The following is a 19,545-nucleotide window of genomic DNA, read 5'->3' as shown; positions in this document are numbered from 1 at the left end:
AGAGTGCTGATTCCGATGCCACCAAGCCACGAGACGGTACAAAAGCAATGCCACATCCTGAGACCAAAATTCACAATTCAAATGAAGTAGAACCTGATGTGGTAGGTGGCGTTACTGGCGAGAATCCTGCACCGAGTTTACAAAAGGATTTAGAGGCTAATAATTTGGAAGGAAATAATGTTGAGGAGGCTTGCATGCATGATGAACCAGGCTGGGAGCAAGTTGTGAGGAAAGGTAAAACCAAGCTGGGCCAGAAGCAATCTAACAAGGTCCAAAGAGGCACTCAATCCAGAACCGATTCGGATAGAGTAATCAGGCCCACCATCCACTTCTCTCACACGAGTGGATCCAGCTCTTATCGCGCCAGGGTCGGGTCACGAGTCAAGGTCGGACACAGCGCTTTCCGTGTTGGTGAGACGTCGATCTCCTCAACCCGACACACCCCAGTGCCTTACGGGTCCTCTCTCCGGAAACGACCAAGGCCGGGGTCCCTACAGAGCTCGCCAGTTGAGAAGAATGGAGGCACGGTGGTGGAAGCATCGTCATGTCTTCCTGCAACCGTGAAGGAGGATGTTACCGTGGCGGTTCTATTGGTGAAGGAAGGCGCGTTGCCGGCTGTTATTGCGTCGGTATGCGAGAATAAGGAGACATTCCATGGAGATCTGAAAAACCTGAAGGTCACGGGAGTCACTTCTGCTGGGCAAACCTCGGTTTGAGGTTGGTGAATCACTTTGATTTCCTTGTTTTATAATTTTATATTTTATATTATGGATAGCTTAAATATAATAGTTTGGAATATTAGGGGTGCTTCTAATAAGTTAGCCCGGGTGAATTGTAAAGAGCTGGTTAGGAAATTTAAACCCGTAATTTTTATTGTGGTTGAAACTCATTGTCCTTTTCAACACTTGAAACTGTTCTGGGAAAGACTTGGTTATCACCCTATTGGTATAGTGGAGGCGTCAAGACATAAGGGGGGTATCTGGTTCCTTTATGCAATGCAGGGTGTTCACTGCAAATGGCTTGATGCTTTCGATCAGTGTGTTACAGTTGAGGTTCAGGTAAATAATGTGATTTGGAGGTGCAGTGGTATCTATGGTAGTCCTCAATTTAATACCAGAGTTCTGCTATGGGATTATCTTGTTACTCAGTCTTCGTCTTTCTGCGGGCCATGGATTGTTCTTGATGATTTTAATGAAGTACTATTCTCTCATGAATCTAAGGGTTGTCTCTTCTCGAGTCGTCATGCAGATCGGCTTGCTACATCTCTAGGGGATAGTAATCTATTTGACTTGAAGACTATTGGAAGACGGTTTTCTTGGTACAGAAGGGTTAAAAATGGTGTTGAGGTGGCGAAAAAACTTGACCGGGTCTGTATCAATAGTAGCTGGCTATCTCTCTTTCCAGAGGCTTATGCAGAAATTTTAAATAGGCTTCAGTCTGATCATTATTCTATCCTAGTGCGCTGTGCAGGTCATCCCCAACCGAAAAAGAATAGACCTTTTCGGTTTATTGCGGCTTGGGCAACTCATCCGGAGTACAGAAATATTGTGAACCAGTCATGGCAGGCTGGCTACAGAGAGATGCATGGCAAGCTTTCAGAAGTGCATAAGAACTCTTTGGAATTTAATTCTAAAGTGTTCGGCAACATTTTCGTTAGGAAATGCAAATTGGAGAGACAGATTAATTTCCTTCAGAAGTGACTTGAAGTAATGGAGGATTTGTCTATGCGGCAAAAAGAAAAGCAACTGATTGAGGAATTTAATAACATGCTTGTGCAGGAGGAACTTCTATGGTTTCAAAAATCTAGAGAGCAGTGGGTAAAATTTGGGGATAGAAATACCAAATTCTTTCATGTCCAGACTCTTGTGCGGAGAAAACATAATAAGATTCATGGTCTCTTTCTTCAAGATGGGGTATGGGAAACGGACCCGGATGTCCTTAGAAGGGAAGCTGAATCCTTTTATAAATACCTATTCTGCCAGTCGGAGGATGTAGACTTAGGTTGTCTTGGTGATGTGCCGCTACCTTCCCCGAATGATGAAGCCTGTTGTAGCCTCACAGCGCCAGTTACTCTGGAAGAAGTTAAGTCGGCCGTTTTCAGTATGCATTCTTTTAAGGCGCCGGGCCCTGATGGGTTTCAAGCTTTATTCTTTAAAGAATACTGGGAGATTGTTGGTTTTGATGTTTGGACTATGGTTCGTCATGCGTTCTCTGGTTTGGATATGGATCCAAGGATGATGGAAACTCTTGTGGTTCTTATTCCGAAGGTAGAAAACCCAATTTTCATGAAGGATTTCTGACCAATTAGTCTCTGTAATGTGGTTTACAAAGTTATAACGAAGGTCCTGGTCAATAGACTTCGTCCTCATCTCAAAGAGATTATTGGGCCCCTTCAAGGAGGGTTTATCCCGGGGAGAGGAACCCCAGACAACATCATTGTAGCACAAGAGGTTCTCCATTTCATGAAGAAGACAAAGTCAAAGAAAGGCACCTTGGCCTTTAAGATTGATCTGGAGAAAGCGTACGATAGAGTGGATTGGGGATTCCTGAAACAAACCCTGGTGAGTTTTGGCTTTCCTCCTCCGACAGTCAATCTGATTATGCGTTGTGTCACTGCTTCCTCACTGTCTATCCTCTGGAATGGGGATAGATTAAATAGCTTCACTCTGAGCAGGGGTCTTAGGCAAGGAGATCCTATATCACCGTATCTGTTTGTGTTGTGTATGGAGAGATTGTCTTGTTCTATTAATCAGCAAGTTGATAAGGGCTTGTGGAAGCCGGTTGCGGTTTCTAGAGGGGGTCCAAGAATTTCTCATTTGATGTTTGCCGATGATTTGCTTATTTTCTGTAAAGCTGAAAAACAGCAAGTTCAAACTGTAATGGTAGCTTTGGAAAATTTCTGCAGAGCCTCTGGGATGAAGGTTAATGTGGAGAAATCTAAAGCGCTATGCTCTAGGAATGTTTCAGCAACAAGAAAAGAGATTTTCACTGGAGTCTCCTCCATCAGATTTGTCCAGAACTTGGGCAAGTATTTAGGGGTGAACCTTAATCACTCTCGGGTGACACGCGCAACTTTCAATGATGTTCTGGACAAGATTCGGGGAAGGCTAGCCAGCTGGAAAGGGAGATTGCTTAATAAGGCAGGTAGACTCTGTTTGCTCAACTCGGTAGTGACTGCGATTCCTACTTATCGTATGCAAGTATCTCTCTTCCCTAAAGGGGTAACTAATAAGATAGAATCCATGATGCGAAACTTTCTATGGAAGGGTCAAGCTGATGGTAGAGGCCTGAATCTAGTTAACTGGAAAGTGTTGGTCACCCCTAAGAAGTTTGGAGGTCTGGGAATTAGAGATCCTTTTTGTGCCAATATTGCTCTTCTTGGAAAACTAGTTTGGCAACTTTTTCACCATCCCGATAAGCTATGGGTTCAACTGTTGACGGAGAAATACCATTCTTCTAAGGATGGTTGTCTTAGTCGGTCTCGAGAAAGGGGATCTTATGTTTGGAAGAGTATATGTCGAGCTTGGGATATCCTAAAGGAAGGTTTTACTTGGTGCCTTGGAGATTTGGAACAGAACTTTTGGTTTTCTAAATGGAGAAGAGAGGGGCGACTGTGTCAGGAGATGGATTATGTTCACATTTCTGATTCGGATCTCAGGATCTTAGACCTTTGGTCATCTGGACAGTGGAACCTTGAGAATATCTGTTCTCCTCTGAATCAGTCTCTGCAGAGCAACATTAACTCTTACAACCCAGATGTTCAAGCTGGTTCAGAGGTTGGTTGGTGTTGGACTGGTGCGGTTTCAAAGGTTTATGATGCTCATAGTGGTTATTTGTGGCTCAGTAAGAAGATGTTTAGTTGGGAGGATAGGGGTAATTGGCTTTGGCTTTGGCGTCAACATGTTCCGGAAAAGCACAAATTTTTGGCTTGGCTATGTCTTCGGGAGGCTCTTCCTATTGCTGCATTTCATTTTAGGAGGGGCATTTCGCACACGGATAGCTGTCCACGATGTTTCTCAAGTCAGAAATCGGTATTACATTGTATTCGGGATTGTCCAAAAGCCCAACTTGTTTGGCAAGCTTTAGGGATCTCCGATCAACCAGTGGATTTGATGAGTTGGTTCTTACATAATAGCAAACAGCGCCCCTTTAGATTCTTTTCTGGTCTCTGGTGGATTTGGCGTTCGAGGAATAACGAGATCTTTCATCCTCACGACCATTGGACCACAGACAAGGTGATTGGTATGGCTTTGTCCTTGGAAAAGGAGCTCCGAAATATTTTTGAGTTGCAACGACTGTCTATCCCCTCAACCATTAGTGGCTCTTGGATTCCCCCCTCAGTGGGTACCTTTAAGATTAATTGTGATGCTAGCTATCCTGGCAGTGGTGCTCGAGTTGGTTTTGCTTGTGTTAGCAGAGATTGGAAGGGAAGGTGGCAACGAGGCTGTCTGGGAACAATTGAGAGCCGTAGCATTTTGCAAGGAGAGTTGTTTGCTATCTAGAGAGGCTTTCTTTTAGCATGGGACTCGGGACAAAGAGACATTATATGTGAGACAGATTGTGTGGAGGCTTTTACTATTGTCAATAATTTACAAGATTGCTCTGGGTTTATTGATCCTTTGGTGTTAAAAATTCGAGATATCATGTCTTGGAAATGGCGTGCTGATCTTCGGTTGATCTTGAGAGATGCAAATACAGTAGCAGACATCATGGCAAAGACCGCAATGAGGACCCTTTCTCCCCAAATGGAGCTTCCGTTGCCTTGGAAAGAATTTGAGAGTAGTATTCAGCGGGACTGCCTTTCTTAAGCAGTTTCTTATTTTTTTTCTCTCGTTCTTAGTTTTTGTTTATTTTCTTTTAAGTCACAAAAAAAACCTTTGGTTACTTCTTATATTGCAAGTAATAAGTTTTTCTTCCTTTACTTCCCGTTTATACAAATTATTATTAAAGAGCAAGTAGTTTATTTCAATATAACTCCTAAATTTTATATATGTAAAAAAACTAGTCTTTATTTTTATTTTTATATATGTTTAAAAAGGGAGTTTTTTTAAATTAAAGAAATGTAAAAATTACGGAAATACATAAAATATGAATTAATTATCTAAATGCACAACGTATCACATCTCTCGGGTACTGAGACCACGTTATGTGACACAACGATGACGTGACGTATCTTGGATGCATCCGAAATAGGTGTAACAGAAATAGATACATAGCATCCGAAATATGCATAAGCTAGGAACAAGGTTTCAGTACCCAAGACACGTTTAAAACACTGAACATGGGCTCAACCTCCGAGATAAACTCAAACGTGTAATATGTGTCTCAGCACCCGAAATATGTGTATTATGGAGTAGGTGTCTCTGCACCTTATATATCTTGGAGAAAAATTCTATATATATCCTCACATCCTCAATCATACCCTCACAATTCACAATAATCTTTCTCCTCTCTTTGTTTATCCTTTAACTTTGTTCTCATGGACAATAATTAGTTCTTTTTTATTGTAATTTAATACAATGGATAGTAAAAAACGATGATAAAAGAGTAATTTTTTAGTATAACTCAGCTATGATGTTGCACACTAGGCTTATTGATACCCTACATGTACTAAAGACGGTCATATTGAACAACATGGAGAATAGGTAGTAAGGAGGTTGGGTGGGTTGCATATAGATTTTTGCACGCGCTTCCGAGCGGTGGATTCACCAACAGATTATTCTGGATTGAAGGGGATCAACATGTGAGGGTAATATTCGACGTACATGCAATGCTAATGCCACAGCATGTAATGGAGTGGTATGCTGCGGTTCACGACGTGGTTGTTGGAGGTGGGTTGTCCTGTTTGAGTCCTCAATAAGTCCAGCTAGAAGCAAGACCGATCCACTTCGCCCAGGCTCGTGATAGTGCTAAAGAAGATGACAGCGAGGGCGATTCAGATTATGTTTCCGGGTCCATATCGTCTAACGAGACTTCTTCCTCTGATGAGTATGTATCAGAGACTCCCACCGGCAGTGATGCTCGATTTCTCTTGCCTCCCCCTTTGCCCATTTCTCAATTGTCAGAAGTTCAAAGTCATTATCACACTTTGAATTTGGACGTAATACAGCTAGACAATCCTTTCAATGCTGGTTGATGCACGAGCATCTTTAGTTATTTTCTCTATTATTTACTTGAATAAAGTTAGTGATTTTCTTATTATAATTTATATTTTGGTGCTTTAATCAATATTTCTTGGATTTGTTTTAAGCTTTGATATGTTTAGGAGATTGTTGAAAGATTTTAGGAAAGACAAAAGAAGAGGATGAACAAGCAAAGAAGCCCCAAGAAAGTACAATGCCTTTGAAGAGAACTTGTAAATGCTGTCAATCATGACCTCTTCATACTCAAGTAAGCATAACTTGATTTACAGAGGTTTAAATGAGGCAGTTTTAGCGGTGTTAAAAAGCTAACATCCAGATATTCAAAACGATATGCATATGTCTATAGTGGACGTTCAGTTTGGATCACGAACGACTCTCACCTTTTAGCTCGTAAAAACAGTGTCCAAAACCAGTGTGGCACGTCATTCTACACGTCTAAGGTTGACTCTACACGCCTGCAACTTCCTTCTTTGGGCGTGCCACGCCACTCCTTGGCGTGGCATGCTGGGCCAACATTCAAGGAGCCTCCTTTAAGCATCCTCAAGGGCATGGCACGCCAACCACACACCAACCACACGCCATTGTCCACCACCATTGGCATGCCACATTCCACACGCCACTTGCATGCCATCGTGCCTCCTAAAGTGGGCGTGCCACACCCTAGCCCCTTCCACACACTTGCGATCATCCATGCAAGAGTGGGCATGCAACATGCCTTGGTGCCCTCCTACGTGCCAAGTTCACGCCAAGTTTGCAACCTCTTCCATGCAAGGGCGTGCCACGCCACTCCTTGGCGTGCCATGCTAGGCCAAAGTCCAGGGATGTTCACGCTTCCCAACTTCACTCAAGTGGCATGCCATTCACACGCCAATTACACGCCCATGCAACCTCGCTTTGAGCCAACTTCTAGGGACAACTCAATGCATTGGCGTGCCACGTTAATTGCCCAAGTTTCATATCAAACCTAAGATCAAGTTGCAAGCCCATGATTCCAATGAAGTAACATACCAAGTCTTGAATCTTAATTACAAAGAAGATCATTAGTTTGTTAAGTTTTATTAGAAAATATTAGACTTGATTTGATTTTATTTGAATTTTAGGTTTTAGCTTAGTATTTAAATAAGTCTAAGGAATTGATCCGAGGATCACCGGACATCTTATCACTCTACAATTCTAGTTTTTATTTTCTCTACACCATGAGTAACTAATCTCCTATTTAAGGTTAGGAGGTCTGTTTATCTCTTTTTATGGATTATTAATCTATGTGTTTTATTTTATTTGAGGTTTATGCTTTGATCTATTTCATAATTGAACTTTTGTTCTTCATCCCTAAAGATTAGAATTGTTAGAAAACATTCTAACTCCGTTTTAGATTCTAATATTACTTTGGAAAATTTAATATTAGAATTAGCTTGAAAACTCTTTCTCATGATTTTTTAATATTGACTAGGAATAGTAGTTTAAAAAGTGTGTGAATAACTCTCGTGATTTTCAATTGGATTAGAACTAGTTTGAATAAGTGACATATAATTCAACCTAGGATCACTCTTGAACTTTATGTGAATATAAATCAAAATTTTTCTTAACCTCTTTTCTTAATTAATTGACTAGAGAATTAGCGATTAAGAGATTAAAGAAAAATTGAATTGCCAAGGAATTGGAATTTGATTATTTATGGTTTGTTGTGAACTGATCTATGCATGCCTCTAAATAAATAAACACAATGATTGTTTTCCTAGAGAGTGGACATCTCCGAAACCTTAACATTCTCATCATTATTGTTTTCATTCACTACTTTGCTATTTACTTTACCTCTGTTCAACATTTAATTCTCCTACTCAAGGTTTTGGTTTGTTTAATTAGAACAATCAATTAATCATTACTTGCTTAATCCATTAGTCTTTGTGGGAACGATAACTCACTCACCGTGGTATTATTTGATACGATTCAGTGCACTTTTCAAGTTTTAGAAAATCTCCATCACTGGCCAAGGGGAGGATTACAACACCAATGGTGAGCTAGAATTCCGGGTTGGCCATAGGTCCAGAAACTGTGATGTTGTTCTGATGGTAGTGAAGAACTACAGTATTCAAAGGAATGCGGAGTACAGAGCTTTGGAGTTAGATAAGCTTAAATACCACTGTCGATACAAGCAATTCACCAACGGTTGCCGATGGAGTCTTCGTGTGGCACTATGTCAGAACTTGAACTACTAGTATATTTTACGTGTTAGTTTTAATAAAATTAAAAGCTATTATGTTAATTATATCTTGTACTGAATGGACATGCACAAGTAATTTTGTAGGGAAATGCGTAGGTTCGGTGAAGCACACACCTGTTTGGCATCAATCATGTCTCAGGACCATACTCAGTTGGATAGCAGTTTGATTTGCAAGGTCATCCTACCTATCATAAAGGCTGATCCGTCTGTGTCTATCTTGGTGTTACAAAATGCAATGCATCAGAGTTACCATTTCAAGCTATCGTATCGGAAGGTGTAGATGGCAAAGAAGAAAGCGATTGCTCAGATTTATGGTGACTAGAAAGAGTCGTACAACAAAATACCCAGCCTCTTACACGTTTGAGTGTATCTCGGATGCTGAGGCCCGCATTATCTGTTTTAAACATATCTCGGGTATTGAGAATCTGTTCCTACTTTACGCGTATCTCAGATGCTGAATACCCATTTTTCCACTTTACACGTATCTCGGGTGCACCCAGGGTACGTCACGCCGTCGTTGTGTCACAGAACGGGGTCTCAATACCCGAGATATGATTATTTTCTAATTTTTTCCCTCCAGTATCTGAGATGTGATACATTATACATTTAGGTAATTACTTCATATTTTATGTATTTTCGTAATTTCTACATTTGTTTAATTTAAATAAAAAATTCCATTTAAAAAAGGTGGTTGGAGGTTTGGAATAAATTACACATTTTGTGCCTCTTAAAAAGTAAAATATTTAATTATGTATTCTGTTTGCTAATCTTTGTAATTTCACTAAATTTTCAATTAGATCGTTATATATATTTTTTAAAAAAGGTTCCTCTGCCATGTCGAATTTTGTAATTAAGTCTCTACCGTGATAAAAAAATTAGAGTTAACAGAATATTCTATTAAATAAAATAAATATACCACACATAAAAGCACTATTCTTAAACGACAACACACTTTTTTTTTCTTAAATTCCAAAAAAACCCTCAACATTCTCTCACACACTTTCAACCTTCTATGAATTCTCCACGAACAACATTCTTCCTCGAGATAGTGGCCAAGTGAAAATAGAGAAGGCGAGATAAGGGCAAAGGCAAAGAGGATGCACTCGAGAGAAAGAGGGATGGAAAGGTTTTTGAGAGGGAGGAAATAGAAGTTGAGGAAGCACCAGATGTCGAAGAGGAAAGTGGTGTGGCGCAGAGTTGGGAGAATACGAGTGTGAGATACACGCCGAATAAGGAGAGAACCTTTGAGCTCACCACAGAGGAACATGGCAGAGAGAACCAATGCCATCATGATTCGATAGCTGTGGGCGAAGCCGGAGGAGTTCTTAATGGATATGAAGGATGAGAACGAGAACAAGAAAGTGGAGTGACCGCGTTGGTGGCCATGACTGTGGGACGACAAATTCTATTAGGTGGACTCAGGATTTGAGCTTTGCTTGGATTGGGAATTGGAGAAGGAAAAGGAAGGGATGCTGCTCGAGCTTGATATGTAAGGGAAAATTGATCGAGGCTACAACTCCGACAACAACATTTTTTTCCTTTCCTTCTTCTGCAGGGATATGAAAATTGTAAATAATCTTTTCCTCACTGTACTACTGTATTTTTTTCATTCTTTATTGTAAGCTCTGGTCCCATTTTAAAAGTCTACCCAACATAAAAAATTATTTTAGTATCCTCAAAAAGAGAGAAAACTAATAAGACAGAATCTGCCACTGATTATTAATCAATGGTAAATCAATATTCTTATATGATCATAAAAAAGGGGTGAAAACCTACAAAACGTCTATAAAAAAGTTTATAAGGTATTTGATATAGATAAAGTAGTAAATTCACACTAGATAAATGTTTTTTTTAACATTTATTGTTATGAAAATTTGATTACAAAATTAAATATGGTATAGAAATTAAATTTTAAAAAAAATATGAATACCTAATTGAAAGTTCAATAAAACTATAAAAACTCAGACCGAGAGAGTAACTAAATCAATGTATGAGTAAACGGATAAAAATACACACGAAAGATTTTTGGATGGACAAATGTCTATCTCAATTATTCGAAATACTTAACATACACACGAAAGATTGGTAATGATAGACAAATATGATACGTCATTAGTGAGACTCTATTTCTGTTAAGTTACTCTCTACGTAGTTATATAGCGTGACAAGATAGACTCTTTAGGCGAGGCTTATGTGAAAAATAGCTAATAACGATGTGTCATTTTTGTCCATAATTACTAATATTTCGTATATACACTAAATATTTTGAATAATTAGAGTATATATTTATATATCAAGTATTTTGTCTATTTATTCCGAAAATAAAAATCATACTTTACGAGGCCAATGAATTATAGCTCAAATGACATAATTTCTCTATACTTATCTAAGAGGTCAGAAATTCGAATTTTTCTATCTTCGATAAAAATAAAATAAAATATAAAATAAAATAAAATAAAATCATACCTTGCTGGGCATGAATTTGATTTGCGCAGCAATTGGAATGCATAATGATTATTGTCTAATCATATACATATTCTTTAAAAGAGGGTTTTCAATTAGTGGAATTCCTACGTGTCTTCAAGGAGCGTAATTCACAAGGGAGTTCATATTGTGTTCTCTTCTTTGGTGGTTTATCTATATTCCATCATCTTCGACCATAACAATTTCATTTGATCTCTTTCCACGTCCTTTTTGTATTAGTCTCTTTCACTCTTTTTTGTTTTTTAAATTAATTTTTTTAATCTTCTGACATGTTCTTTTTGCAATCTCTTTGACTTTTCAATCCTCTTCTCTATCCTTAATATAGATAGAGAAATATCACTGATTTTTTGAGAAGTTCAGGCACTTGAGGACGGTCATCATTCCCCTAGGGAAGCCCAAGAATAATTTAAGCTTTAACATGAATGAGTTGAAAATTTTAATATAGACATGTGATTTGGATATAATTGGCTTATTACATGTGCCCCTTTTTTCACTTTAAATTTTGGAATTGGAATGTATTGTGTGGTGTTTGTTGATTTGCTTAACTGAAAATACATTTTATTCATTACTTGAAAAGAAGGGTTTTGCAGCTGATTGGAAACTCAGTATATCCTTCTTTGACCTTGTTCATAATGCTCTCAGCTCATTTGGCTTCCTCAAAGAGAGTTTCTAGGTGGCTACCTTCTCTTTCTATGCACTTAACTATTTGAGTGTTTCATATCTTCTCTCATTTTAGTTTTGACTAAACTATCTTCTTATTCCTGTAATTTTTTGTCAATGGAGTATTTTTTGGTGTTGTTGCTAATTTTATTTCTAAGAACCAACACTTGCTCTCATTTTTAATGACAGATTAAAAAGATTTATATCAAATGATTGTATTGTTTTTCCTACTTTAATTATATTCGCTATAATTCTTTTTGTTTCCCCTATTTTAATTACTAAATTGTGTTAACTTATTTTACATTTCAAGTAAGTTACGACTTACGACAATTAGCTTGCTGGGAGAGAATTTCAAATTAAAGTTTATTATTAGAATGTAATAAAAGCAATTTGAAATCTTTTTAAAACAAAAAAAGTTTTATTTCTTTAAAAAAAATTTTATTATAGTTTTTGAGTTTGATTGTTTTTTTTTATTTTTTTTCTTATATATTGGTATAATCTTGGTGTAATACTTAATTATTGGATTTTATGGTGTTTTTCGAAATTGTGGGAACAGTACAATACGCCCCCCTGGAGCGTATTGTCAATACAAGGGGGGCGTATTGTACTGTTCCCACAATTTCGAAAAACACCATAAAATCCAATGATTAAGTATTACACTCAAATTTTTTTAATATATAAAAAAATTAACCTTTTTTTTAAGGTAAATGAGTTAAAAATTTCAATCTAGACATATGATTGTCAGAATAGTTGTTGTTCTATACTTATATTGGAGCTTTATAAACATCATATCAAATCTACGATGTGACTAATGCTCCTTTGTTCACCAAAGCTACCATCTAAATGTTTTGTTTTCTTTCCTCTTTCTTGAAAATTTTAAGCAAGATTGTTTCAGGTATCTAAATGGAGTTTATGAGTTATGAACAAAAGGAGCGTATTTCATGGTGGTGTTAATGTTGTTTACGTTTCCTCTCCTGTTAAATCATCTGGGCTCCATCATCTTAACAGCAGCAATTCCTTTTGTTTTCTCTTCACATCCTCTTTATATTAGTTACTTCTTCCATTTTTTATTCTCTAACCTAATTTAATTCGCATCCTTTCTCTTCTGACACTTTTTCTCTGTAACTTCTTTCATTCTCCAATCCTCTGCTTTCTCCATCATCATTAACGTAATTCATCTTACTTTTTATTCAAATTTTAATGATGTATTCTCTTTTCTCTTCCACCCACCATCCAGACTTCCTATGAGGACAAGAATGGTGTTGTTGTGCCGTTATGATCGATGGTGATGATTATAGGATTCGGCAGCAAACAGGCGGTGACGGCAGTTTTTATAGCTCCATACATTATTCAAAAAAATACTCCTGATGTAATGGTCTCTTCTTTATCTAACTTCTTATTTCTTATTTCTTATCTTCTACAAAAGAAAAGATATAAAATCGAAATCTTTACCGAATTCTCGGTTTGTTATTTTTGTGTGTGTTGGAAATTGGGTTATGTGCAGATGTGGGAAGATCTAATTCAAAAGGCGAAAGAAGAAGGCATTGATGTCATTGAAACCTACATCTAGGGTTAGAAGTGAGCCGAGCTGAGCCGAGTTAGACCAAGCTCAAGCTCGGCTCACGAAAATTGAGCTTGGCTCACAGCTCGACTCATTAACAATCGAGCCTATTTCTTAAGCTCAAGCTCGACTCACCGAAAGCTCACGAGTTGGCTCAAATAAGAGAAATATAAATACATAATCTATAATTCTATATCAGTAAATTATAACTTATATATTTTAAAAAAATATTTGAAAAGATCAATTCTATATATTGTTTATGTATCAATAAATTATAAATTTTTTATTTATGTCCTATATTAAAATTATATGTAAAAAACAAATATAAATATTAAATAATTAAGATTGTTATAATATATAATCGAGACAGCTCACGAGCTAATGAGCTGAGCTTATCCAAACTTAAACTCGACTCATTTAATTTATGAGTTCAATTTCAAACTCAAGTTTGGCTCACCAGCTCACGAGCTTAACTTATCGAGTTGTTAACGAGTCGAGCTCGAGTTGGCTCATGAGCTGGCTTGACTCACTTTCAGCCCTACCTACATCTTTTGGAATGTTCATGAGCCTTCTCCTGACCGTCTACTTTGCTTTATTTTATTTTTACTCTTCCTCTCTCAAGTCATTGATTTTGTCTTTGACTCAACCATCTTCTCATAAATTTTTCTAATATTTTGAACTATGTTCTGTGGTATATTTTGGTGATGTGAGTGGAATTTAGTACAATTTTAAATTTAGATATGATCTGGTGAGATTTGTGAAGACAATATAGAAAGCAGGGCTATATATTGTTGTATATCATTAAATTATTACTTGGTTTTTTCATCACAATATTTTGAGATTTTTTCATTAAATTACAAATAATAGTAGTCATTTAATCGTGTATATTTTCTTTAATGTTCAGTATGCAAGGTATATTTGATCCCAAATCTCATATCCTCTAACAATGATGTTAATTATATCATCTAAATATCTATGTAATATATTAAAATTAAAAAATCATGCAGGGATGACCATCATTCTTCTAACCTTTTTGTAGATTACACTCTCCATCAATATATTATTTTTATTATATTGAATGATGAATGATGAAAGCATATTTTATGTACCATCTAATATGTAATAATTTTAGTCATGTGTTCACTATATCATGGATGTATTCATGTAAGTATTATTTGTTACAATTTGTTTATGTAAATTATTAATGAATTATACATCCCAACTATATTCTTCAAGAATTTTAATGTATTATATGGTGGAATGTTAGAATTTCATTTCTGTCATTTTTTTATGTTTAATGTTCAAATTTATTGTGTTGCACGAGTTGGGTGTTGGTGGTACAACTAGGTCGGAGGCGGTGTCGAAAATGAAATAAAATTTATTAGTAGTTATTCACACGAATGCATTCTCAAAGAGTCCTTTGAGAGGATTCTCAATTTTTGTCGATTGGGTAATGGTCTATATATACATATTAGATTTGTTGTATCATCAATTTTCTTTGTTGTATCAACTATTTTTTCTGGATATAAACCAATATGCTTATTCATTTTATTTTCATTGTATAGTATATTCCTACTGCTTTATGCAAGGAGCTCAAACTTTTTGGTTTTAGAACCGTAGGAATTATAATTGGTCTTGACTCTTCTACTAATAGAAGATTCTACTTTAAGTTTTACAATAGGTCTGGTAGGCAAATTGAATTTTAAATTTGATTTTTGATGGATGAATTTTATTTCTATTTACAAGTTGTAAGTTGGGGATGTTTGTATATTTAAGATTGTATCAACATGTCCATTTGAAATTTGATGTACTCAGAAATTGATATTGGATTGTAGATGTGTTTAATCATGTAACTGTTCTACCACTGAACTTTAATTCTTTTTTCTGTATAGTTAGTATATCATATGACCAACTCAACTTTATTATATTTAGTTGTAAATCTTATATTAGTATAACTATATTTAAGTGTGTATTACAAGTTTAAATCTCTATATAATTATGTTTTTGGCTTATAATTTGATATGAAGTTTATTACACTACACAATTGTTACTATGTTATCAGTGTTAGTATGTTTACAATATATAAGCTCAATAGAAAATTAACAATTTGATATAAAGTTTATTATACTACACAATTGTTACTATATTATCAGTGTTAGTATGCTGACAATATATAAGCTCAATAAAAAATTAACATGAGAAAATATTTTTAGTTATGTAATACATAAAAAGAAACTTTTTAACATTAGTAATTACTATGTAAAGAATTATTTCAGTTTATATTTGTGAATCTTAACTTAATTTAATTAATGGTATATATTATGCTATGCATGTATAATGTAATTTTTAATTACCATATTTAACACGGGTTCATTCACTAGTACATAGATAGAAAAGCAAGTAGGAGGCGGACATGAATTTCAGCAATTTTTTTAATGTCTTTTTATTTTTTTTTCAAAGTTTGACACTGGTACATTAACATATAAATAAAGAGAAATCACTATAATCGATTTAGTGGTGAAAATTTTGAATAATATACATAAGATTTCAAGTTTAAGTATTATTACTGTTTTGGCCAAAGAAAAAAATAGAGAAAATAAAAGAGTATTCTCTTCAAATAAGAATTTATGATAGATAGATATTGATCTGAATTAACTCCAAACTCACAATAAAAAAATCTAAAAAAAAGTATTATAAGAAAGAATTAGAATCTAAAGAACCTAAATTTTTTTGAATTAATACTCTAAAATCGATATACAAAAATAGTTATAAACTCATTGAGATACGTATAACTGATATAACTAATAAAATTACGATACGCCACTAAAAAAAATCGTTATTCCAATAAGAAAAAGAAGAAAATACTATAAAAGATAAAAAAGTTTTTAAATGTATCTAAAATATCGGTTTCAGTAATCTTAATTGTTGATTCTAATTAATATATATTATATATTTTTTATAATTTAAATTAAAGATTAAAATTATTAAAACACTGATATATTTAGTACACTTGAAATTCTTCCTAAAAGATAAGGAAGAACTAAAGGGCATAACCTAATTATCATAATTATAAGATAGACAAATTTGAAGTGTTTTTAAATACTTTTCAATTTTAGTTTTATCAAAAAAATTATTTATATATTAAAATCAATCACTAATATATTTGTGTAATATATATGTGGTTAAATTTATTTTTAATATATATATTTATATTTTAATATATATTTTATACTGTGATTAATTTTAATGGCTGATTTTAATATACATATAGTATAGTTATAATTTTACAGTTAATCGAATTTTCATTTATAATTAAATTTAGAAACATTAAAATACTCTAAACAAATAGATAAATTCATCTTCTAACTTAATAAGATTTTTTAAAAAAATTGGTTCACAACTTTTTTTATTAGGAAAAAAAAGTAGAAAAATGCCCTTAATATTTGCATTTTGTTCCAATTTTGCCTCGATCTTTGAAGTTTTGTAGTTTTCTTTATCAAATTTAAAATAATAGTAAAATGTTGATGATGAAATTAAAATGCTTCAAATATTGAAGGTAAATCAAATTAAACTTTGTGAATTTTTGTAGGCTTTTTATTCTTTAGCCGTCTCAATAGGTCAAAGACTAATTCGTTATTAATCAAAATTCTATTTTTTTGTGACTAAACAAGCAAAGAAATAAAGAAAAAAAAAGAGAAGATTATCCTAAATCAATAAGCATAAGATGTTAAAGCTCATCACAAGACTCCGACCAAATAATACGAGTTGGATTGGTCTTGACCGCATATATCGCCAGCCAATCTGCCACAACGTTAGTTTCACGGGTAATCCATTCAAAATCCACAAACCAAAGTCTTGACAGAAGCTCCTAGATCTTCTGAAGAATATCAACCACATCACAATTAAGCCCATTTGCCGGATTGTTTAAAATGTGTAAAATGTCAAGTCAATCTGTTTCGCACACAATATCTCTCAAGCTACAATTCCAAACTGAAATCAGACCCCTCCAAACAGTGAAAAGCTCACATCTGACAATAGACCCTAGAGGGTAGCTACTAGAACAATCCGAAATCTAACGCCCATTAGAATCTCTAATAACACAACCAATTCCTGCTAGGCTCCAATCAGAAAACAGACTCGCATCACAGTTAACTTTAAAAGTGTTACCTGTTGGAGGTTCCCACCTCCTTCGATCCTTGAAAGTTATACAATTGGCACTGGCAAACTTTCTTAAATCATTAACAGTTATTCGAGTCATAGCAACAACTTTGTAGTCTGACCATTGATCTCCATTGTTAAAAATATCATTACAACGATGCCTCTACACCCACCAAAGACCTGCTCTTACAATTGCCTCATTGCCCGGCATGACCTTCTGAATCCAAAATTTCAAAGGAGTACCTTCGAATGAATCAATAAACAAAGGATCCAATATTTGCCAAATGGCTCTTGATTTCACACAGTCCCTAAGACAACGCTCCATTATTTCCAGATTTGCATTGCATCTCGAACATCTGCCCGAATCAGTTAAATGACGCTTGAACCGAAAGGCATTTGTCGGAAGCGCATTTTGTAAACCTAGCCACATTATCATCTTTATCTTCTCTGGCAAATTAGAGCGGCAAATCCATCCACAGTTGTTATTTTCAATCGAATTCACTTTCTTCTTCACGAGCCAACAATAACCTTCTCGAGAACTATAGGCTTTTAGCCATATGGGCCACCATATCCATCAAGGCTCCGATTCTAACATTAGAGGAGGCCCAAGACTGTGAAGAAACTGTTTGACTTCATGAGAAATTGGCGTTGCAAGCTTATCCCCTTCCCAAGTACCATTGCTCCACAAATCAGCAAGAGAAAATTTTTATTTCAAATACGTGAACATAAGACATAAGCTCACAAAGTTTGCCAAGAGGACTCCACATATCATACCAAATCGATTGTTGCATATTCCTCACATTTCATTGGAATCCTTCTTTTAAGATATCATAAGCCTTTAGAATATTCCTCCAAGTAGTTGAGGCATTGTGACAACAAATGCTGCCCATGTCCTTGGAGTTTCGGAAGTATTTGTGAGTTAGAACCTGCACCCACAACTTGTTCCTATTATTCAGACAATCTCAAACCAACTTGCCAAGCAGAGCTATGTTTGCACATAGGGTATTTCTAATACCCAAGCCACCTGCCTTTTTAGGAGTTATAGCAATATCCCACTTGATCAAAGGCAACCCTTTCCCATTCGCTTGACCCTTCCATAAGAACTGACACATTAAAGAATCAATCTTGTCGCACGCATACTTCGGAAGAAGAAAAACTTGCATATTATAAACCGGAATAGAAGCCATCACCATATTCACGAGACAAAGTATGCCCGCCTTGTTAAGCAAGCACACCCCTTCCAACTAGCAAGCTTTCTTTGAATCTTGTCAATGACTTCATGCGCCATTTTCCTACAAGTCCTATCATGACCAATATTAACTCCCACATATCTTCCCAGATCTTGGCAAAAACGAATACTAAAGACCCTTGAAAGCACATCTTTTCTTCTTGCTGAAATATTTTTGGAACATTGAGCCTTAGATTTATGGATATTTACCTCAGCCCCAACACTTGAGTAAACATATTCAAAGTCTTCAAAACTTCTGTCACTTGAGTTTTTATGGCTTTGCAGAAAAGTAATAGATCATCAGCAAACATCAAGTGAGATATTTTTGAGCCATGCCTAGAAATAGATACCGGAATCCACGATCTTTGAGAGACTTTATGTGATATAAGACAAGAAAGATTCTCCATACAAAGCACAAAAAGATAAGAGGACATGGGATCTCCTTGTCTCAGCTCCCTCATGGGTTTAAAGTTTTGAAACCTATTACCATTCTACAAAATAGACCAAGAGGACGAAGTCACATAAGTCATGATAAGATTAATAGTAGCCACAGAAAAACCAAATTTGATCAAGGAAGTTTCAAAGAATCGCCAGTCTACTCTGTCATAAGCTTTTTTCAAGATCAAAATTCTATTTAATGATTCGCAGGTTGCATATGACCAATAAATACTACATGCACAATGTGAGATTGAAATCATTCACAGTTATTTTTTTTAGCCAACTCGACAATTATTTAAGTAAATTAGTGAGTTAACCATTAGATCAATTCAAGTTAGTTTTTTATTTTGGATTTTGATCCTCTAAAGTTTAAATTTCACTTTAGAGAGTAAAGTGTAATTTTCTACCCTTAAATAGTTTCTCTTTCATATTTATTTTTGGTCCCACCTATAAAATTAATAGTGAGAGATTAGACTTTATTCTTTAAAGTGAAATTCAAACTTTAAAAAGATTCAAATTCTTTTATTTTTGTGACATTTCTTTAAATTTTTTGTTTATGTCAAGTTTCCTCTTTGGGCTTGAAGCTCTATAAGCCCTGTATATAACAAAAAGACATTTATCATGCCTCACAGGTAACAGAAAAAAAAAAGGA

Source organism: Arachis hypogaea, chromosome 9, assembly GCF_003086295.3.
Source record: "Arachis hypogaea cultivar Tifrunner chromosome 9, arahy.Tifrunner.gnm2.J5K5, whole genome shotgun sequence".
NCBI classification, from domain to species: Eukaryota; Viridiplantae; Streptophyta; class Magnoliopsida; order Fabales; family Fabaceae; genus Arachis; species Arachis hypogaea.
Note: the sequence above shows the minus strand (reverse complement) of the source record.